Below are 19,912 nucleotides of genomic sequence, written 5' to 3'. Positions count from 1 at the left end.
GTACTGTTAATCCAATGTTTGAATACAGGAACTTTGAATATGAAAAGTGAAAAAAGTTTATGGTTCCTTATAATAGACTAATAAGAGAGGATGGGCAAGTGAACATTGGCATGGTAATGAGGTTTTCTAGGCAAGAGGTACTAAATGCACTGAAGAAGATGAAGAATGGGAAGGCAACCGGACCAGACATGATCCCGGTGGAGGCATGGAAAGCATTAGGAGATGAAGGAGTGGATATACTGTACGATCTTATGATAAAGATCCTTGAACAGGAAAAGATACCAAATGAGTGGCGTGGGAGTATATTGATCCCAATTTTTAAAGGGAAAGGCGATGTCCAAGAGTGTGGTAATTATAGGGGCATTAAATTGATGTCCCACACTTTGAAGATACTGGAAAGGATGATAGATGCTAGACTGAGAGAAGAAGTACAAATAGGTAAAGAGCAGATGGGATTTATGAAGGGAAGGGGAACAACAGATGGTATATTTTGTCTGAGGCAAATAATGGAGAAATTCGGGGAAAGACAAAGGGACCTACATATGGTATTCATTGACCTTGAAAAGGCTTATGACAGAGTCCCGAGACAAGAGGTATGGAGGAGCCTGAGGGAGAAGATGGTGCCAGAGAAGTATGTGCGATTGATACAAGAGATGTACCGGAATGCATTTACCAGAGTGAGGAGCAGTGTTGGGGAGACAGAAGGTTTTGAGGTGAGAGTAGGATTACACCAGGGGTCGGCTCTGAGCCCATTTATCTTTAACATAGTGATGGATGTTATAATAGAGGAAGTAAGGGAGACAGTACATGGAACATATTGTATGCGGATGATAGGTTGTTTCTGTGTGCAGAGAGCAGGGAAGATCTGGAAGTGAAGTTGGAAAGATGGAGACAAGTACTGGAGGACAGAGGAATGAGAATAAGTAGATCTAAGACAGAATATAAGTGTACCACACTGAGGGGGATGATAGAGAAAATATTCAGCTTGGTGGAGAGCAAATAAGGAGAGTTGATAAGTTTAAGTATTTGGGATCTTTTGTTAACGCTGGAGGAAGTATGGAAGAAGAAGTAAAACATCGGGTACAGGCAGGCTGGAACAACTGGAGAGCGCCTCGGAGTTCTTTGTGACAAAAGAGTGCCGCTTAGGTTAAAAGGAAATTTCACAAGACGGTGGTAAGAACAGCAATGCTGTATGGTACGGAAACAGCAAGCATGAGAAAAGCAGAGCAGAAGAAGATGGATGGGGCAGAAATGAGAATGCTTAGGTGGATGTCTGGGGTAACAAGAGTGGATAGGATCAGAAATGACTACATAAGGGGGTCAACTAAGGTGGTGGAAGTATCAAAGAAAGTGCAGGAGGGGAGGCTGAGATGGTATGGACACCTGTTGAGGAGAGATGAGGACCACGCTGGGAGACATACTATGGGAGTGGAGGTGCAAGGAAGAAGAAAGAGAGGGAGACCAAGAAAGAGATGGAAGGACTGTGTGAGAGGAGATTTACATGAGAAGGGAATTGATGAGGCAGAAGCGCAAGATAGAAATAGATGGAAACGGCTCATCCGAAACGGCGACCCCATATAAAAATGGGAAAAAGCTGGGAAGAAGAAGAAGAAGAAGAAGAAGATAGAAACAACTTATCATATACCCTTCCTTGCCCATAGATATGTGATCAGGGATGTGGCAACACAAATGTTTCCCTTTATTATGACTGATGAATGACGGAAACAATTACCATTACAATTATATTAATCACAGATTAGTTAGTCGGAAAATCATGCCAATCAATTCAGTTATAAATAGCTTGCTCTTTCTTATTACTTTTAAATTAGACCAATAAGTCTGACAATGCTCTGACCTTCAAACTAGGGAAGACCATATACATGGCTATGAAACTGCTTTCTGTTTTCCCACTATGAAATGCCTGTGACAAGTTACTAGTTTCCATTCTAAAATACAGGACAGCTTACAAAGATCACAATATTTGGATAAACTTATCTTTCATCCATAAGGCACCTTCATAATGGCATGAAGTGAGCCTGTGTTTTATACACTGTGGAGGTACTGAAAAATTCTAATAGTACTTAACAAGTACAAACAGAGCAGTTGTATGTATTATGTAAGGTTTAAAAGACCAAACACTATGTATTGACATAGTTATCACACACACGGATGAAAATTAAAAATGTTGCTGAATTCAGTTAAGAATAAAATGTAAACAAGATAATCTGTTGTCACTTCCAAAGTACATACAAAATATGTCTTAGTGGGACGACATGGCACAACTACTATGCCAATTTCATGTATGAAGAATGGACAAGAATTATGTTGACATTACAATGTTGCACAAATAATTTGTATGAATGACTAATTTGTAATCTTATGCATCTTTTGCACATAAAAAGTCACCTTACCTCTAAACATAATGCTACATATAATTATGACACACTGGCCACCAAATTTCAATCCAAATTGCATTCCCAAAAGATGTAACTTAATCAAAATATTCAATTTCATGCGAAAACTATGTCTATGGACAAATTAATACCACCCAGAACTGTGTGACACTGAACAAAAATCAAGAACAAGACATTGAGTTTACATAATGAAAAGCTTTACTGAGGGATATTCAAATCTAAAGTGGATATTCACACTTAAAACCCTTAAACGCCGAAACGGTAAAAAAAAAAAATGTCTCCCGTGTGCCGGAGGTGTTTCAGAGTGAGCGCGGAAGCGGAAAAAATATTTTTTTCAAAGAATCACAGCTCGCTTAGTTTTCAAGATTAAGAGTTCATTTTTGGCTCCTTTTTTTCATTGGCTGAAGTTTAGTATGCAACCATCAGAAATGAAAAAAATTATCATTATCATATATAAATAATGTGCTATATGATAGCGCAAAAACAAAATTTCATATATAATTGTATTCAAATCGCGCTGTGCACGAAACGGTTAAAAGTAACCAGTTACTTTTTTTTTCATTGTAATTTACACTAAATTGCAATCATTTTGGTATATAACACATTGTAAAATGATAAAAGCAACACAGAGAAAATATTATCACAAAATAATGCATGAATTCGTAACGCGCGGACGTAAACAAATATTTTTTTTAAAAATTCACCATAAATCTAAATATTGTCCTACAGACTTCCAATTTCTTTCAAAATGAAGACAAATGATTGAATATTACTATGCTGTAAGAATATTAGCTTACAAATGCAGTTTTCGACCATATCTGACGAGTTAAAGCTGACCGAATGTCAAATTTTTTTATATATTTTTTTATATGCAATTATTTCGGAAGTAAGAGAAGCTACAACCTTTAAATATTTTTTGTTTTATTCTACATGAAATTGAGCATATTTTCATATATAAAACTCTATGAAATGCCTAATATGAAATGGAGCAAATATTCCGAGAATGGGACGTACGCATTTCGGAGATTTGTGGCGGAGAATCCGCGCGCGGAGGGAAGGAAAGTTTTTTTTTTTTTAATTCACCATAAATCTAAATATTGTGCTAGAGACTTCGAATTTGTTTCAAGATGAAGATAAATGACTGAATATTACTAGACTGTAAGAGTTTTAGCTTACAATGCGTTTTTCGGACAATTTCGTAGAGTCAAAGTTGACCGAACGTGGTTTTTTTTCTATTTATCTTGATTTATATGCAAATATTTCAAAAATGAGGAAAGCTACAACCTTCAATTATTTTTTGTTGTATTCTAAATGAAATTGCGCACATTTTCATATATAAAAATTTATGTAACGGCTAATTTAAAATGGTGCAAACATTACCACAATCGCACGTATGATTTTTTCGGAAGTTACCGCGCAGACGTAAAGAAAATGTTATTTTTTTCATAAATTCACCATAAATCTAAATATTGTGCTAGAGACTTCCAATTTGTTGCAAAATGAAGGTATATGCTTGAATATTACTAGAATATAAGCGTTTTAGCTTACAATTGCGTTTTTCGACCATTTCAGTAGAGTCAAAGCTGACCGAAGGTTGAAAATTTGTCACTTATCATTATTTATATGAAAATATTTAAAAATTGATAAAAGCTACAACCATGGGTTGTTTTTAGTTGTATTGTGCATGAAATTGCGCACATTTTCATATATAAAACTTTATGTAATGGCTAATTTAAAATGGTGCAAACATTACCACAATCGCATGTATGATTTTTTTCGGAAGAGTTACCGAGCGGACGTAAGGAAAAAGTTTTTTCATAAATTCACCATAAATCGAAATATTGTGCTAGAGAATTCCAATTAGTTGCAAAATTAAGGTAAATGATTGTATATTACTGAAATATAAGAGTTTTAGCTTACAATTGCGTTTTTCGACCATTTCGGTAGAGTCAAAGTTGACCGAAGGTTGAAATTTTGGCACTTATCGTTATTTATATGAAAAAATCTCAAAACCGATAAAAGCTACAATCATGAGTATTTTTTTGTTGTATTCTACATAAAAATGCGCACATTTTCATATATAATACTCCATGTAACGGCTAATATAAAATGGTACAAAAATTATGTCAAAGTGACAAAATAATTTCTGAGATGTGTCACAGATACTTTTTAGTGCGGCAAGAAAGAAATTCGTGCTTGCACGCCTGCGTAACGATTATAAACAACAACACCTTGATCCGTGAACAACCCAGCATCCCCCCAAGGCGCGTGATTCAAGAGTTTTCGGCTGGTAGGCCTAAAAGTATTTTTCCGCAAATTTTTTAAAAAACTTTTGCATGTCGACATAAAATACGTCCAGTCGGCACCCGAGAGATAAAAAATGTAGACGTAAAATACGTCCAGTCGGCGTTTAAGGGTTAACACACTTGTACCTAACAAACCCCTGTAACTTCAGCAATCTTCCTTCTTTATTTATTTAACTTTGCATCTAAAGACAAAAAAAAAAATTCCTCCTTTTCAATTATACTAGCAGTGAGTATACCAAAACATGGAAATAATATGCCAAATATAAATAAAAAAACATTACTGACAAAGAACACAAGCTGGAGAGTGTTGGCCAAAGGTTAGATAAGGCCTTAGGGTACTGAAATATATAAGGAATTGGTTTAATCAAACTACAGTACATATCAATATTCAAACTTTCATGGGTAATTTGAAAACATGAAATAAAGAGAATTCTCCCTCTATCCACTAAAGAGACAAGATTTCACAAGGTAAAGAAAATGAATATATGTGAGTAACATTGTCTTGCGTAAGTTATACGAACTGTTTCCGCATAAGTAAATTTATTTTGACTTCAGTAACATCAAGAAGAGCCAACGAGGATTAAGCCAGAGATGTGAAGAGAAAAGACTGACTCTGAACTGTGGAAATACCTTCAGCATTGGCAAATCCCACTAATCTATAATGACTCAAATTTAGACTAAATCATTTCCACTTCACATAGGTCTTACATATTAGTCTCACAAATAGACTTCAACATGCAAGTGATGTCGTCATTTGACCAAAAGTCATGAACTATATATGTATAGTATTTGGGTCACAAAGCTTGTAACAAAAGTGACAAAACTAGAAAGCACCTAAGATACTTTTTAAAATACGTAAACAAATATAGAATAATTTCCTGTAAATAAATGACAAACACAAAGAGGCAACCATTTCATCCAAATGTGTGATAACTTTAACTTACAGAGCCTGTTTACACTGTGTTGGTCGTAAAAGAGTTTCACTTTTAGACTAGCTAGAGGGAACATCACTAATATTTTCGCTCTTGCGAGTCTTTTGTTTTAACAACTTGCGATTGGTGTCAATTTCATATCAGCAACTTAGGGTGCTAGAAATGAACTACAATAAGTCTATTTAAGCAACATAAAACCAAAATGTCTTGCACATGTATTCTGCATTTTTCCTCAATGAACTGCTTTTACAGGTGTCAAAAATTGATTCACAATTTTTTTTATTAGAAACTAGTGCTACCATTCTTGGATTTTATAACTTACAAATTATGTGCCACACCACAAAATCTAATATATAAATGGTGAAGGATAAAACAAGTTAATGACAAAAATAATCCTATGTTACTGACACCTCTATGATCAAATCAAATCAAATGCCTGATTCCTGCCCAATACTTTTCAATAAGCCAGGACACAAAGGTTCAAGGTTTATCTATTGACAGGATGCTGGCGGGAGATTACAATTTCCTCGGGAGATTACAATTTCCTCTAAATGACCGGAAAAAATATCAATTTGAAAATGCTTGAGATAATGTCCATCTAGCCTTTTTTACAAAGACAATCTGCATAAATGCATGACAAATTAACAGATCAATTTCTTCGACACAGGGTTTCATAGATTGCAATCACCATCCATACCAGTTAGCTCAATGAATTCAACCAAAACAAAAATCATGGGAAGAAGAAACTGCTCGTATTCCTCAAAAAATGTCTAATTTCCTAGTTCCCAAGTTGTTGATTTCTACTCCCCTTTTACAAACAACATCAAAAACAAAATATACTGACGTCAGTATATTTCAAAACTCTGTTCTGAATAATGAATCTAAAAGCCCAAGTTAGGTTAGGTTAAGAACTCACATTCTTTGAATCAAACTTTCATCAAGTTGTCAACTTAATTCTATCTGAAAGAGGGAAATTATCATAGGAGAACCTCACAACAATCACTATCATGTTCAACATTCTATTTTTTCCTTAAATCCTGCAGCTTAAAACCCCTATTGACAAAGTCAACGGACTATAAACCTAAAGAGGGCTCCAAAAGGGAAACCAGCATGCATAGACACTAAACAGAATTCTCGTCAGTTTCTGAAACATATCTCCACTACTGCCAGCCACACCCACAGACATCAGCCACTAATTATTCCATTCATAATTTTAACCCTTAGGTGCACCTATAACTTCTTGAATTACTCAGTCCATAGAATACTGCAAACATAATTTTGACATCTACTTATAATGGAAAAATGACTTCACTTGCCATATGGGCTAAGAAATGTGTACAGTAAGTGGAAGATTTCATATTATAAAACAAAAATAACTTAACCGATGACAAATTAGGAGAGATTTGATAACAGATTTATCAAGTACAAACAAAATGTGCATCCTTCGTCTTACACAGAGCAAAATAGTAACTAAATCCTCAGTTTTCCTGCAATGTAAATGTCCCAAAATGCCTTTTCCTTATTCTAAGCAGCTAAAAGAAAGCATTAAAGAAAATGCCATAGTGTTTGTTTGTCCAAATACATGACACAAAATACTATCATGTACTATATAACTACTCTAATAAATATGAATGGTTCCTAAAGTCTGTGGATTCCTAAAACTAGATGCTAACTGACCGAATCTGACAGAATTAAAGCATCCATGACAGAAATGACAGTTGAGGCTGAGAGTTTTTCAGAAACAGCAAGGGGACAACTGAGCAAAATGAAAAAGCAAGAAAAAAAAAAGTCAAAAAGTCAAAGTGAAATTACAATCCTCAAATTCATCATTTATACATTTCTGTCTTTGAAAAATACAATGCCAAAAAAAAAAAAAAAAAGACCAGCAACTCATGTCTTTACCTAACCCAGACTATATGGAGAGTAAAGAAGCGGCATGAAAAAGTGGAGCCTACTTAGGGGCTTGATTACAAACCCAATTAATAATACAGACCTAGTCATAGGACTGAGTAAAAAAATAAAGATATGGTAGCAACTTGATACAAGAGGTAAAACAGAGATCCACTTGACAAAATATAATATGTACAGGGCAATATTATCCTATTTGTACATAGTGAATGACTTTTCCTTCATCTACAGCTAGAGAACCATTAAAAACCAATATAATATAATGTAGTATACTCAATACTCCTAAGTTGTTCTTGTTAAAGAAAAGAAATAAATGAAAACAATACATACAGAACAATACAAAATAATACAATCTTCAGAGCGTCAGTCATTACAGCAACAATTGACTGACATAGTAAGCAATATAAATCAATTTCCTGGTTCACATATAAATATAGGGATATGAAATAGGGAAAGAATTTGTGCCCTGACAATTGCTCAAGTCAATTTGAAGAACCCTAATAGTAATGAGTTCACTTTTCCTGTCAAAGAGAAGCCAAAAGTTCTTCCGAAAATAGCAGCATGTGACTGAATTTTGGTTCATTATAGATAACAACTGCACTTGTCTAGGTAAAAGTAACTGTCCTACAGCATTTCACGATTTAAATACAATAAGTATCCAGGTGACATCTCAAAAGACATTTTAGCCTATCACAGCACTGAGATATCAAAAATGGAGGAATTATATTTACATATATTGAAAGTGAAATCTCATCAAAATATCTGACCAAAAACATTACCCTGAGAGACAATTCTATTAATTGCCTCGCTCAGATATCCAGCCTTCAGAAACCTTATTTACATAGCCTGACTTCACATCATTATTTGAAGTTGAGGGTTTTGTGGAAATAGGAACGTCCCTTGGGAGTCCAAACATTGTTATTTACTGAAAAACCATCCACACAAACATACACAAGGGCGATAATATGAGGGGCAAAGTGTTGTAAAAGGCGAAACACAAATCCGTCACAATAGAAAAGCAAACCTATCTACAGCAGTATGGTCAGGAATCAGGCACCGGATCTTGAGAGTTAGTCAAACAGGGAACCCAAACACAAACTAAATCGAAACAAAACACAGTGCTCAAAATCTACAAGAATAAATAAGGTATTCTTTATCGGATGGAGAGCTGGGCGATCACATACCTCATCGTCATGGATGTCCTTGAGCGTGTACGACAAGACGGTGATTCCCATGTTGATCAGATCGCTCGACGCCACCTCGAAGACATTCTGATTGAACTTCTTGCGGTCCTTGTAGATCTCCTGTTTGGGAAAAGGTCGTTTAGCAAATTGTTACGAGGCCAGTCGCTTTCACAATCAAGATACAACTCATTTCTCACATGAAAAAGCAAATTTTGGCTACGAAAGCTGATTCTTGAATTAAAGAAACACAACAAAAATATAAAAATTCCCATCAAATGAATTATTTAATTTTCATACAACATCAAAAGATCAATGCTCAAGTGTCAATTCTAAATAAATTACAAAAAAAATTTAACTGAAACTTAAAATCATAATTACCATTTTAAGAGTACCATTATTTTGCAATGATTCCTATCAACAAAAAGAACTGACCTATTGTAGTATCTTTTTCATAACTAAATTCATCAAACACTGAAACAATTAAAAATGAAGCTCAGAATATCAATAAAATATAAAAGTCCCTTTGAAATACGTATAGGTGGACCATTCTCAATTGCAAAAGTTGTAATGATCCAACTATGCTGAAATATACTATTCATTCAGAGTACATACTAAGTTACAAGAATGTGTATAGCTGGTCTAAATAAAATGTCCAAGAACTAAATCACCAGAAAACCATAAAAAAAACAAAATCTCAAGAAAAAGTTGAGGAACTACGCTATGCAACAACACAGAAAAACCATGACTTAGGAAAACTGTAGTCTTTTCAATAAAGCAAGCACTATTTATACACTAAAGAACAAATCCTAGGAAGAACTAACTACATTACAAACAGCACAGTGTTTTAAGCAACAGAGGTGAAACAACAATTGGACACCAAGTGTAAACAAACGGACTGTCAAACTAACTACGAGTACAGGGATAATGTTAAAATCCCTCACTGACTTTTTAGTGTCCTGGAAAAATTTTGTTAGTTTATCACATAACAGAAGACCAAAATACATAGGGCCAACCACCAACATACAAATACGAGTTTGTGGGAGTTGCTCCAAAATTTCTGACTCCAAAGAAAAATTATTAGCATTATCACCAATAATTTGATCAAGTCACTCACATGACATTAGCAACTAATATGATATTGTTAAACTACAATAAAGTTTTGTACATACTTACCTGGCAGATATATACTTAGCTATAGTCTCCGACGTTCCGACAGAATTTCAAAGAAATCTCGCGCACACGCGACAGGTAGGTCAGGTGGTCTAACTTAACCCGCCGCTGGTGGCGGGCGTATGAACCAATCTATCTCTCCAGCCAGATTTTTTCTCTTTCACCTGTCTCCTGAGGGGAGGCTGGGTGGGCCATTAGACGTATATATCTGCCAGGTAAGTATGTACAAAACTTTATTGTAGTTTAACAATATCATTTTTTGTACATGAACTTCCCTGCCAGATATATACTTAGCTGATTGGCACCCTTGGTGGAGGGTAAGAGACAGCTAAAGTAATAAGGAGAGATAAGAAACAACTGATGTTGTAGGATATAAATAACCTTGGTTCTTACCTGTTCAGGCAGAAGACTTCATTGATATTATCTCTGAGTCTGCGTTGCCTGGAGAGCTACAGCTAGGACGTGACCTGATGCTGAAAGACTCTCGGATCTACACTGGGATATGTGATCCCTTTGTGTGGTAGAATCCAAGTCGGGATCCTTTGTTAAAGGGAGTTCGTCCCTATCTTAACAGGTCCTAACCACTACTACTGCAAGGAGCCACACTCATCAGACCACCTAACCAAACACTAAACTAAGATTAGTATTACGACCTAAAGAGATGCCTTCATGCATCCTCTTTAAGGCAACCACAACAACAAATACAAGGGGGAAAAATTTATACTACTAAACAGGATGAGTTCCAGCTCCCTGCCCCAGCACTGAATCCGCAGATACGTACGGGCCCAAGGCGAAGCATTTTTCGTAAGTGATTCTCACATCACGTTAAGTAGTGGTTCGCGAACACTGACTGACATCTCCAGAATGTGTCTCCATCAGATTTCGCACGGACATATTCTTGTTGAAAGCAAGAGAAGTTGCTATGGCTCTTACTTCGTGTGCTTTCACTTTAAGAAGCCTAAGATGTTCTTCTCTGCAGGATCCGTGTGCTTCTTTGATGAGGCTTCTCAAGAAGAAGGACAATGCGTTCTTCGACAATGGACGAGTAGGCTCTTTTACTGAACACCACAGTACCTCTCGGTTGGCTTTCAGTTGCTCTTTTCTCTAAGGTAGTATTTCACCATTCTCACTGGCAAAGAGTTCTCTCGGGTTCTTCTCCTACCAAAGACCCATAACCCCACGAATCTCGAAGTTCTTGGGCCATGGACTTGATGGTTCTCATTCTTTGCAAGAAACCAGGAAGGAAAGAGCAAATGAGAGAGTCCTCCTTAAAACCCACATTACCATCAATCGCCTGAAGCTCACTCACTCTTCTGGCGGAAGCTAGAGCCATCAAAAACAGAGTCTTCCTGGTAAGGTCTCTGAATGAGGCTGAATTAGGGGGTTCAAACCTAGAGGACCCAAGGAATTGAAGGACTACATCCAAATTCCAGCTAGGTGTCTTAGGATACTGCATTTTCGTTGTATTAAACGACCTAATAAGGTCCTGTAGGTCCATTATCTTCCGATAAGTTGAGGCCCCTGTGCCTGAAAGACATTCGCCAACAATACTACGATAGCCTTTAATCGTCGAAACGACTAAGCCACATTCTTGTCTTAAGATAAAAAGAAGTCTGCGATTTGATTCACAGAGGTACTGGAAGAGGAACGTTATTCCTCTTGCACCATCTTCTGAAGACATCCCACTTCGATTGGTACACTCGTAATGTGGAAGACCTTCTCGCTCTAGCGATTGCCTTAGCAGCTGCTGACGAAAAGCCTTTCGCTTCTGACCAGTTTCTGGACAGTCTGAAGCCAGTCAGACTGAGAGCGGGGAGGTTTTTGTGGTACCTGTCGAAGTGGGGCTGTCTGAGTAGATCGCTCCTTAGAGGAAGCGATCTTGGAAAAATCCACTAGCCAATTCCAGCACCCTCTGTGAACCAATCTTGTGCTGGCCAAAAGGGAGCTATCAAAAGTCATCCTCACGGAATCTGACTCTGCGAACTTTTTTAAAGTCAACCCCAGAATCTTGAAGGGGGGAAACGCGTATACATCGAGTCCTTTCCAATCGAGTAGGAGGGCGTCTAATCCCTATTGCTCCTGGATCCGAGATGGGAGAGCAATACAGATCCAGTCTTTTGTTCTTTGCAGTTGCAAACAGGTCTAAGAGAGGCCTGCCCCACAACTTCCAAAGGCTCTGGCAAACATCTTGGTGCAGAGTCCAACTCTGTGGGAAGGACCTGATCTTTCCTGCTGAGGAGATCTGCCCTTACATTCCTTTCTCCCTGTACGAATCTGGTGAGAAGTTTTATCCCCCACCCCTTTCTTCTGTCCACAGAAGAAGATCTCTTGCTGTTTCGTACAGAGAGAAGGAATGCGTCCCCCCCTGTTCCTGATGTATGCCAGAGCCGTGGTGTTGTCCGAGTTTATTTGCACAACTGCTCCTGTCACATCTGACTCGAACTCCTTCAGAGCAAGCCACACGGCTATTAGTTCTTTCCTGTTGATGGTGCCAGGAAGACTGGTCCCCCATCCAGGTTCCTGACACCTCCGTGGTTCCCAGAGTCGCCCCCACCTGTTTCCGACGCATCGGAGAACAACACCAGCTGGGTTTCTGGGATTGAAGAGGCAGTCCCTGCGAGAACTTGTCGGGATCCGCCCACCATGCTAACTCCTTCTTGATTTGAAGAGTAATTGACAGGGGTGAAGAACTTCAAATCCTGAGAAGGACGACCTCCAATTGCCGATGAAGAAATAATTGGTAGCGGTCTCAGGTGCAACCTTCCTAGGGAAACAAAATTGCTCCAGTGAGGAGAGCGTCCCCAGCAGGACTCATCCACTCCCTCACTGTGCATACTTCTTTCCCTAAGAAGGCTGTTACTTTTTCGAGTCCCGGGCTATCCTCTCCTGTGACGGAAAAGCCCGAAAACCTCAGAGAGTTCATCTGGATCCCCAGATAAACACTCTTGAGCGGGAATCAGACTTGACTTCTGCAGATTGACCAGAAGTCCTAAGGAATAAGTCAAATCCAGGGTTTTCTTCAAGTCCTTCAGACAACGATCTCTGGAATTGGCCCTTATAAGCCAATCGTCGAGATAGAGCGAAATCCTCACCCCTTCCAGGTGAAGCCATTGTGCCACATTCCTCATGATGGCCGTAAAGACTTGGGGGGCCGTGGAGAGGCCAAAACACAGGGCCCTGAATTGGAAGATTGCTTCCCCCCATCATGAATCTTAGAAACTTCCTCGAGGAAGGATGGATTGGTACGTGGAAAGTAAGCGTCCTGTAAGTCCAAGGACACCATCCAGTCCCTGGACGGAGTGCTGCTAACAACGAGGCAGTGGTCTCCATCGTGAACTTCTTCTTTTCGACGAAGAAGTTCAGGGCGCTTACATCCAACACCGGTCTCCATCCTCCTGAGGATTTTGGAACTAGGAACAGGCGGTGTAAAAGCCTGCCGAAAGATGATCTGCCACTAGTTTGCGATCGCCTCCTTTTCCAGCATCTGGTCTACCGCTAGTCGGAGGGCTTGATTCATGATGGGGTCCCTGTATCTGGCCGTCAACTCCCTCGGGGTATTCGTCAAGGGAGGCCTCGAAAAGAACGGGATTAGATAGCCCTTCCCTCAAAATTGACAGGGTCCAGGCATCTGCGTCTTTCTGGGCCCAGACTTCTGCAAACTGTAAAAGCCTGGCGCCTACAGTTGTCTGAAGGACTTGAGTCTTACTTGGGAGGTTTGATTGACTTCGTAAAAGTCCTCCCTCTTCTGTTTTGGTTTCCGACCTCTGAACGAAGAGGATCTAGAGGTAGATGCCCCTCGAAAGGGTCCTGAGAGGTCGGCTTAGCTTTCTTTGTCTTAGTCTGGAAGTAGGGCGCGGCTTCCTTGGCAGACTGTGCTAGAAGGTCCTGCGTAGCTTTGGCAGAGAGAGCCTTCGAAATGTCTTGAACCAGGTGTTTAGGAAACAGCTGTGTAGAGAGCGGGGCAAAAAGCAAAGACGATCTCTGAGCATGTGAGACCGATTTTGTCAAAAATGAGCAAATACTGATCTTTTCTTCAAGACCCCTGCTCCAAACATGTGAAGCTATTTCGCTGGCCCCATCTCTCACGTTTATCCATACAGGATAAGACACAATTCAAATCCTCCGGAGAAACGTGTCCGGTCCTTGAGTTTTCTTGGCTAGGACTCCGATGGGACCAATCGAGAAAGTTGAAAACTTCCAAGACTCTAAAAATGCCTTTTAGAATGTGATCCATTTCATTCATTGGCCCACGTTGTTCTGGCCGAATTCAAAGCTGATCTTCTAGTGGCGTCTACTAGTGCCGAAAAATCTGCGTCAGCTGAAGACGGAAGGCCCAGTCCCAAGGGTTCTCCTGTCTCATACCAAAATCCTGTCCTTCCTGAAAGCTTCGACGGAGGGAAGGCAAACATTGTTTTCCCCGCTTCCTCTTAGTACGCATCCATGAACCGAACTCTGAGCGCTTTCTTCATAGAAAGAGTCGGCTTCATTCTCACACACGAAGATCCTTTCGTTGCTTTCGCTGTGGAGAACAACGAGTGTGGAGAAGGAGGAGCAGTAGGGCTCAAAGACTCTCCGAACTCCTGAAGGAGAAGTTCTGTGAGCTTCTTGTACGAAGAAACTGTTGCCGATGTAATTAGTTCTTCCTCAGAGGCTTCCTGGTCTTCTTGAGGAGGAGAACGGGGATGAGGATCCTTATGAGAATCCTTAGATGATTTCCTAGCTGGGGTACAGTGCGATGAAGGAGACAAACGTCTTGAATGAGGAGAAGATTCCAAAGTAGAAAGGCGTACAGGAGAACGACGAGTGTAAAAGAAGGGCGCTTATCCGAAAATTCTTGTCTAAACTCGCATTCTCTAGAAGACCACGTCTATCCCTAGGGAAACTACGAGAGGGAGAGCGCCTGCTAAGATCCTGGCGCCGATCGCGAGGAGAAGCGGCTACTAGGCGCCGAGCGCCTATCTGTTACAGGGCGCTTAGAGGAATCCTGGCGCCTACCAAGCGGCGAAACGTTGCTAAAAATAGGGCGCCTTTCAGGAGCAGGGCGCTCGAGAGGCTCTTGATGCCTACGAAGCGGAGAGCGGCTGCTACGCTCCGAGCGCTTAAACGGAACAGGCGTTCGGCGAGATCTTGGTCCTTACCAGGGTAGAGAACGTCTGTAAGGCTCCGAGCGCTAACAGAAGCAGGGCGCTTGAGGCGTTCTTGACTTCTAGCAAGAGGAGACCGATGAGGAGTAGGGAGTCTCGAGAACGAAAGAGCGCCTACTAGGGAACGAAGGCAAACGAGGATCAAGGTGTCTTTCTCCAGGAGAACAGCTACTAAAAGAATGACGCTTACCAGGAGCAGGCTCCTACTAGACTCTTGATGTCTTAACAGGGAGGAGCGAACTCCCTGCGATGAGCGCCTACCAGTCACGTTATCCGACGCCCGACTACAGTAGTCGGAAGGAGAAGTGCGCCTACTTTCAGAAGGGCATTCCCTAGGTTCTCTGAGAAGACGAGGAGAAGAAAGAAGAGACGGCGACGACGAACCAAGTCTTCTATGACCTGAGCGACTCTCTCTTCTTGCACGAACTCTAGAAGAAGGAGAAACAGAAGGGGCTGAGCGTCTACCCGAGGCAGGAATCCGATTTGAGGAAATATCTTCATAGTCCAAGGAGCGCCTATCCGTCGAATGGCGTCTCGACACCTCCGAGCGGGAGTGGTGTTCCTCTCGTGAAATGTTCCGATGAGTAGAAGAATCCTCAAAAGAGGAGAACGCCGATTGCAAGGAGAGCGCTCTTCCGACGAAACGCGCCTCGATCTCTTGATCGGGAGAGACAAATCCTTCCTTCTACGCGATCCTCGATGCCAAGGAGTCCGCCAAGGCTGTGATCTGAGCTTGTAGGCCCGCTAGTACTCGAGAAGGAGAGTTCCCCAGGATCTTCTTCCGAAGCAAGCTCAGCGCGAGGCGCGGGAGAGAAGGAGGGCGATCACCGGATCTCCTAGGCTTCTTTGCTTGCAAGGAAGCTACATCAGAAAAGTCTTCTGGGCTGGACGCTAACGTACTGAAGGGAGCCTCCGCAGCCCTCTTCAACGGCGTGACGCCTCCTTAGAGCTCCACCCACGCTTCGGCGAAGGAGAAGAGGATGACGAAAAAAAAACACTGGCGAAGAATATTCTTCTTCTTACGATCCAAGGCAGCCTGGGAGCGAACTTCAGGATCTGCCGAGGGGGACGCCTGACCGGTGGGGGCTCTCCCTAGCCTCCTGCGGCTTTCGACTTTCCTCCTCCACTGGAACTGGGAGTCTGGAAGAGTCTAGGCCTGGAGGCACTAAGGAGCCGGTCAGACGCACCGCTCCACATCACTGGGTACACTGCACTTATCCATCACTGACACTCTTTACCTTGCTCAGTACGAAGATTCTTGTCTTCCTTAGAACACAAGGAAGCTTTTGAGGCCGCCGCCTCCGAAGACGAATCTACGGCTTCGGTGCGGGGAGCAGGAGCTGAGACCTGGGAGGAAGTTTCTAAAACTACATTAATGTTAGTTTTCATTCTCACTCATTCTCGACCTGCTCGCTCCTTGAAGAAGCTTTACGTACCCTATCCCTTTCAAGTTTCCTAATAATAAGAAGAAAGAGCCTTATATTCATCTTCGTTCAAAACCTCACACTCTTGACACGGGGGTTTACTAAACGAACATTCATTCCCCCTACATTTAACACAGAAAGTGTGAGGGTCCACCGCAGCTTTCGGTAACCTCACCTTACATCCATCGGTCACACATACTCTAAACAAAACCGGAGTTTTGGAAACAGAATCAAAATCAGACATTCTACAGGAAAATCCAGCGCAAAGTCAATAACGGTCCACAATAAGCGTATGCCAAGCCAACATAGAGCGAATACGTCACCAAAATGTTCAAATCAATCTCCAGGCAAAGCGAGAAATGAAGAATATATCGGAAGAAACGACAACAGTTGTTATCGCTTCAGCGACAGAAAAAAAATCTGGCTGGAGAGATAGATTGGTTCATACGCCCGCCACCCAGCGCGTGGGTAAGGTAGACCACCTGACCTACCTGTCGCGTGTGCCGCGAGATTTGAAAATTCTGTCGGAACGTCGGAGACTATAGCTAAGTATATATCTGGCAGGGAAGTTCATGTACAAAAAATGGTGGTTGAAAAGGTCTGTTTTTTACAACAATTAATGAAAAATTCTTTAAATATCTCATGATCACATAAACTGAAAAATTTAATTCAAGGAATCAGTTCCCAAAACTTTATGCATGTTTGTCATTGGTTGAAAATGGGGAGAAATAGTACTAATAAGATAGAACCTTTATATAAGCAATGTTCTGCACCTTCTCCAGTCTAACATTGGGTCATGTGAGTAATCAGCAAACTTTAGAGAATGAAATCAGTGTCACAGCAACAGACAGTGGAACAGAGGTCAGGGAAAAAGTGATAAAGTTAGTCCTACCTCAAATGGCATTGTGTTAAACTGAAGCAGCCATCGGTGTTTACCTATCATGAGGACCTTGTAGTAAAATCTTTCTAATGCATCTACTTAAAACAACCGAGAAAAACTCGAAAATTTGTTTAAAATGTATGAAAAAGCTGCAATAAGAGCAAACTAAGGAAACAAATTTTATGATTAAGTTGGAAATTACAGACTGGGAAGAAGGGCAAGTCTGTTGCCTGACTGGGAACATGATGATTTCAAGTACAGCATGATACTACACAGAGGCCTTCCCTTACTGCACTGTATAACATTGTTATACTAAAACCAGTAACTATTAATTTTTAAAAAATGACACCCCCTTTATGCCTATTCATACTAATGAAAGAGAAATACTGAACATTATTCATGAAAACTTAAGTCAGTGACATTTTGACTCATACTGAAAAGCTTCATCTCCTAAAATAATTATCTTTACTGAAAAGCTTCATCTCCTAAAATAATTATCTTTAAGTGTCAATGAATTATTAAAGCACATACAAGGAAAATAATCCTTAAATCTTGGAGTAATAAGTTACACTGAAAATCTTACTACGACTTACAAACTACAGTATACTAATCAAGGACTATGAAAACTCCAAACGTTCTCAAATGAACTTCATGACTAAGAGCTTCCACTGCAGTCTCAAGGTCTGTTAGCTCAGAAAACGTCACTGAAAGACAGATATTCAACCATATGGTTCTATGTACAGTTACAGGCAACTATAAGTGGAATACTACCATCTAGAAGAAATTGGAAGTAAGCCATCAGTGGGAATACGTCTAAGAAAAACATTGGAAAGTAATCATCACAAATGCAAACGAAGGCAGTTTAAATTGCAGAGAGGGCTCAGAAACCAAGTTGCAACACTCGGCTGTTGGTGCTAAGCGACAGAATTGCTTCTTCCTCAGTAAATTCTTTTAAATACTTCTGGGTCACAGTACATTTAAGAATGTGAGTCTGATGTCATTTCTCTCAGACATTCGCTTCATATTTCCCCCTTAAGACTTCCCAACTTGCTGACCAGCTTCTCTAACCTGGTCTTGCTTTTTTAATATGCTCTCATTTAAAGAAAGACTCTTGGGGCCAACCAGCTTTGAGTCTAAATATTGAAATTGATTATATAGATATTTAAATTGATGATCAGATAATTAACGTTACAATAATCAAACTTCAGAGAGGCAATAAATATTCAGAATCTGGTTACAAACTGTTTAGTTATCAGGTCATTAATATGCGCCCTAATAAAATTCAATGAAATCCCTCATGTATTATGAGTAAAAAATGACCTAAGTCATAACCCTAATATTTGCAGCTAATATACTCTGATCATGATAAAAATAATTATTATTCTAACTGCAAAATGGCATGGTTTCTTATAACATTATTCAAACGTCTTCAAATTCCCTTTGATGTAAGCAATACCATGCAATGAAAAGTATCGCATTTTACATGTGTGATGACTTACTCTCTACAGGAATCTAAATATTCACTCTTTGCAATGATCTACAAATATACACAGAATAAAGGAAGAAAGAAAAGTCTGCTTGCGCAAGATAGGACCATATGGTTCAATGGATGCCTAGGTTAGTTTCTTTCCTGCATAGATCTAAAAAGTTGTCGTACGGACACTGGTGCGCAAAAGCTACTACAACTTTTTTTATCTCCACAAGAAAGACACCAACCTCAACAGACATGGAGCCCATGATGGCTCGTTGGTGGCCCTCAAGAGTCTCCAGCGCCACCTGCTGGATTTCGCCTTCCGTCTTCCCCAAGAACTGCTCGCAAGCAGCTAGGAGCATTTCCTCATACTGACCTTGTACCTTCACCTGAAAAGAAGATTGAGACGTAAATGATACAGAATGGAGTGGACTATGGAGTGGAATATAAAATCTAGGCCAAAGATCAAGGTTGGGGATTCCAGTCAGTCAAAAAATCTATCTCCTGTAAAATGATATTGTTATTGTACAATAAAGTTCATACATACTTACCTGGCAGATATATAACTTAGCTATAGACTCTTTCCGTCGTCCCCGGCAGAAATTCAAATTTCGCGGCACACACTACAGGTAGGTCAGGTGATCCGCCGCCTGCCGCTGGGTGGCAGGAATAGGAACTATTACCGTTTTAAGCCAGATTTTCTCTTCCACCTGTCTCCTGAGGGGAGGTTGGGTGGGCCATAGATCGTATATATCTGCCAGTAAGTATGTATGAAACTTTATTGTACAATAACAATATCATTTTCATACATTCAACTTCCCTGTCAGATATATACTTAGCTGATTGGCACCTTTGGCGGCAGGCACGACAGCTATTACTGACCTAATAGGTAAACACATGTTGTAGGTAATACAAGTTAATTAATAATACCCTAGTTCCTACCTGTTTAGGCGGAAGATTTCTTAGCTTGTGCTGAGAAGTCTGCTTTGCCTCAAAAGCTTCAGCGAGGTGTGCCCTAGGCTGAGAACTCTTGAAAAGGACTGTCCTTGGGTCTTATGGGGTCTTATCACTTACTCAAC

General features: G+C 40.2%; 1 protein-coding gene and 1 pseudogene across 5 annotated transcripts in view; one reads left to right on the top strand and one right to left on the bottom strand.

The window, feature by feature from the left end:
* LOC135207727 (flotillin-1-like) overlaps positions 1–19,732 on the bottom strand; it is a 51,472-nt pseudogene extending 31,740 nt beyond the window's left edge.
* Positions 1–19,912, top strand: part of LOC135207852 (flotillin-1-like) — a 243,089-nt gene that overhangs the window by 122,885 nt on the left and 100,292 nt on the right. The window lies entirely within an intron of this gene.

Source organism: Macrobrachium nipponense, chromosome 34 (genome assembly GCF_015104395.2).
Source record: "Macrobrachium nipponense isolate FS-2020 chromosome 34, ASM1510439v2, whole genome shotgun sequence".
Classification (NCBI taxonomy): Eukaryota; Metazoa; Arthropoda; class Malacostraca; order Decapoda; family Palaemonidae; genus Macrobrachium; species Macrobrachium nipponense.
The sequence above is the reverse complement of the archived record's forward strand: the minus strand, read 5'-3'. Positions and strand labels throughout refer to the sequence as shown.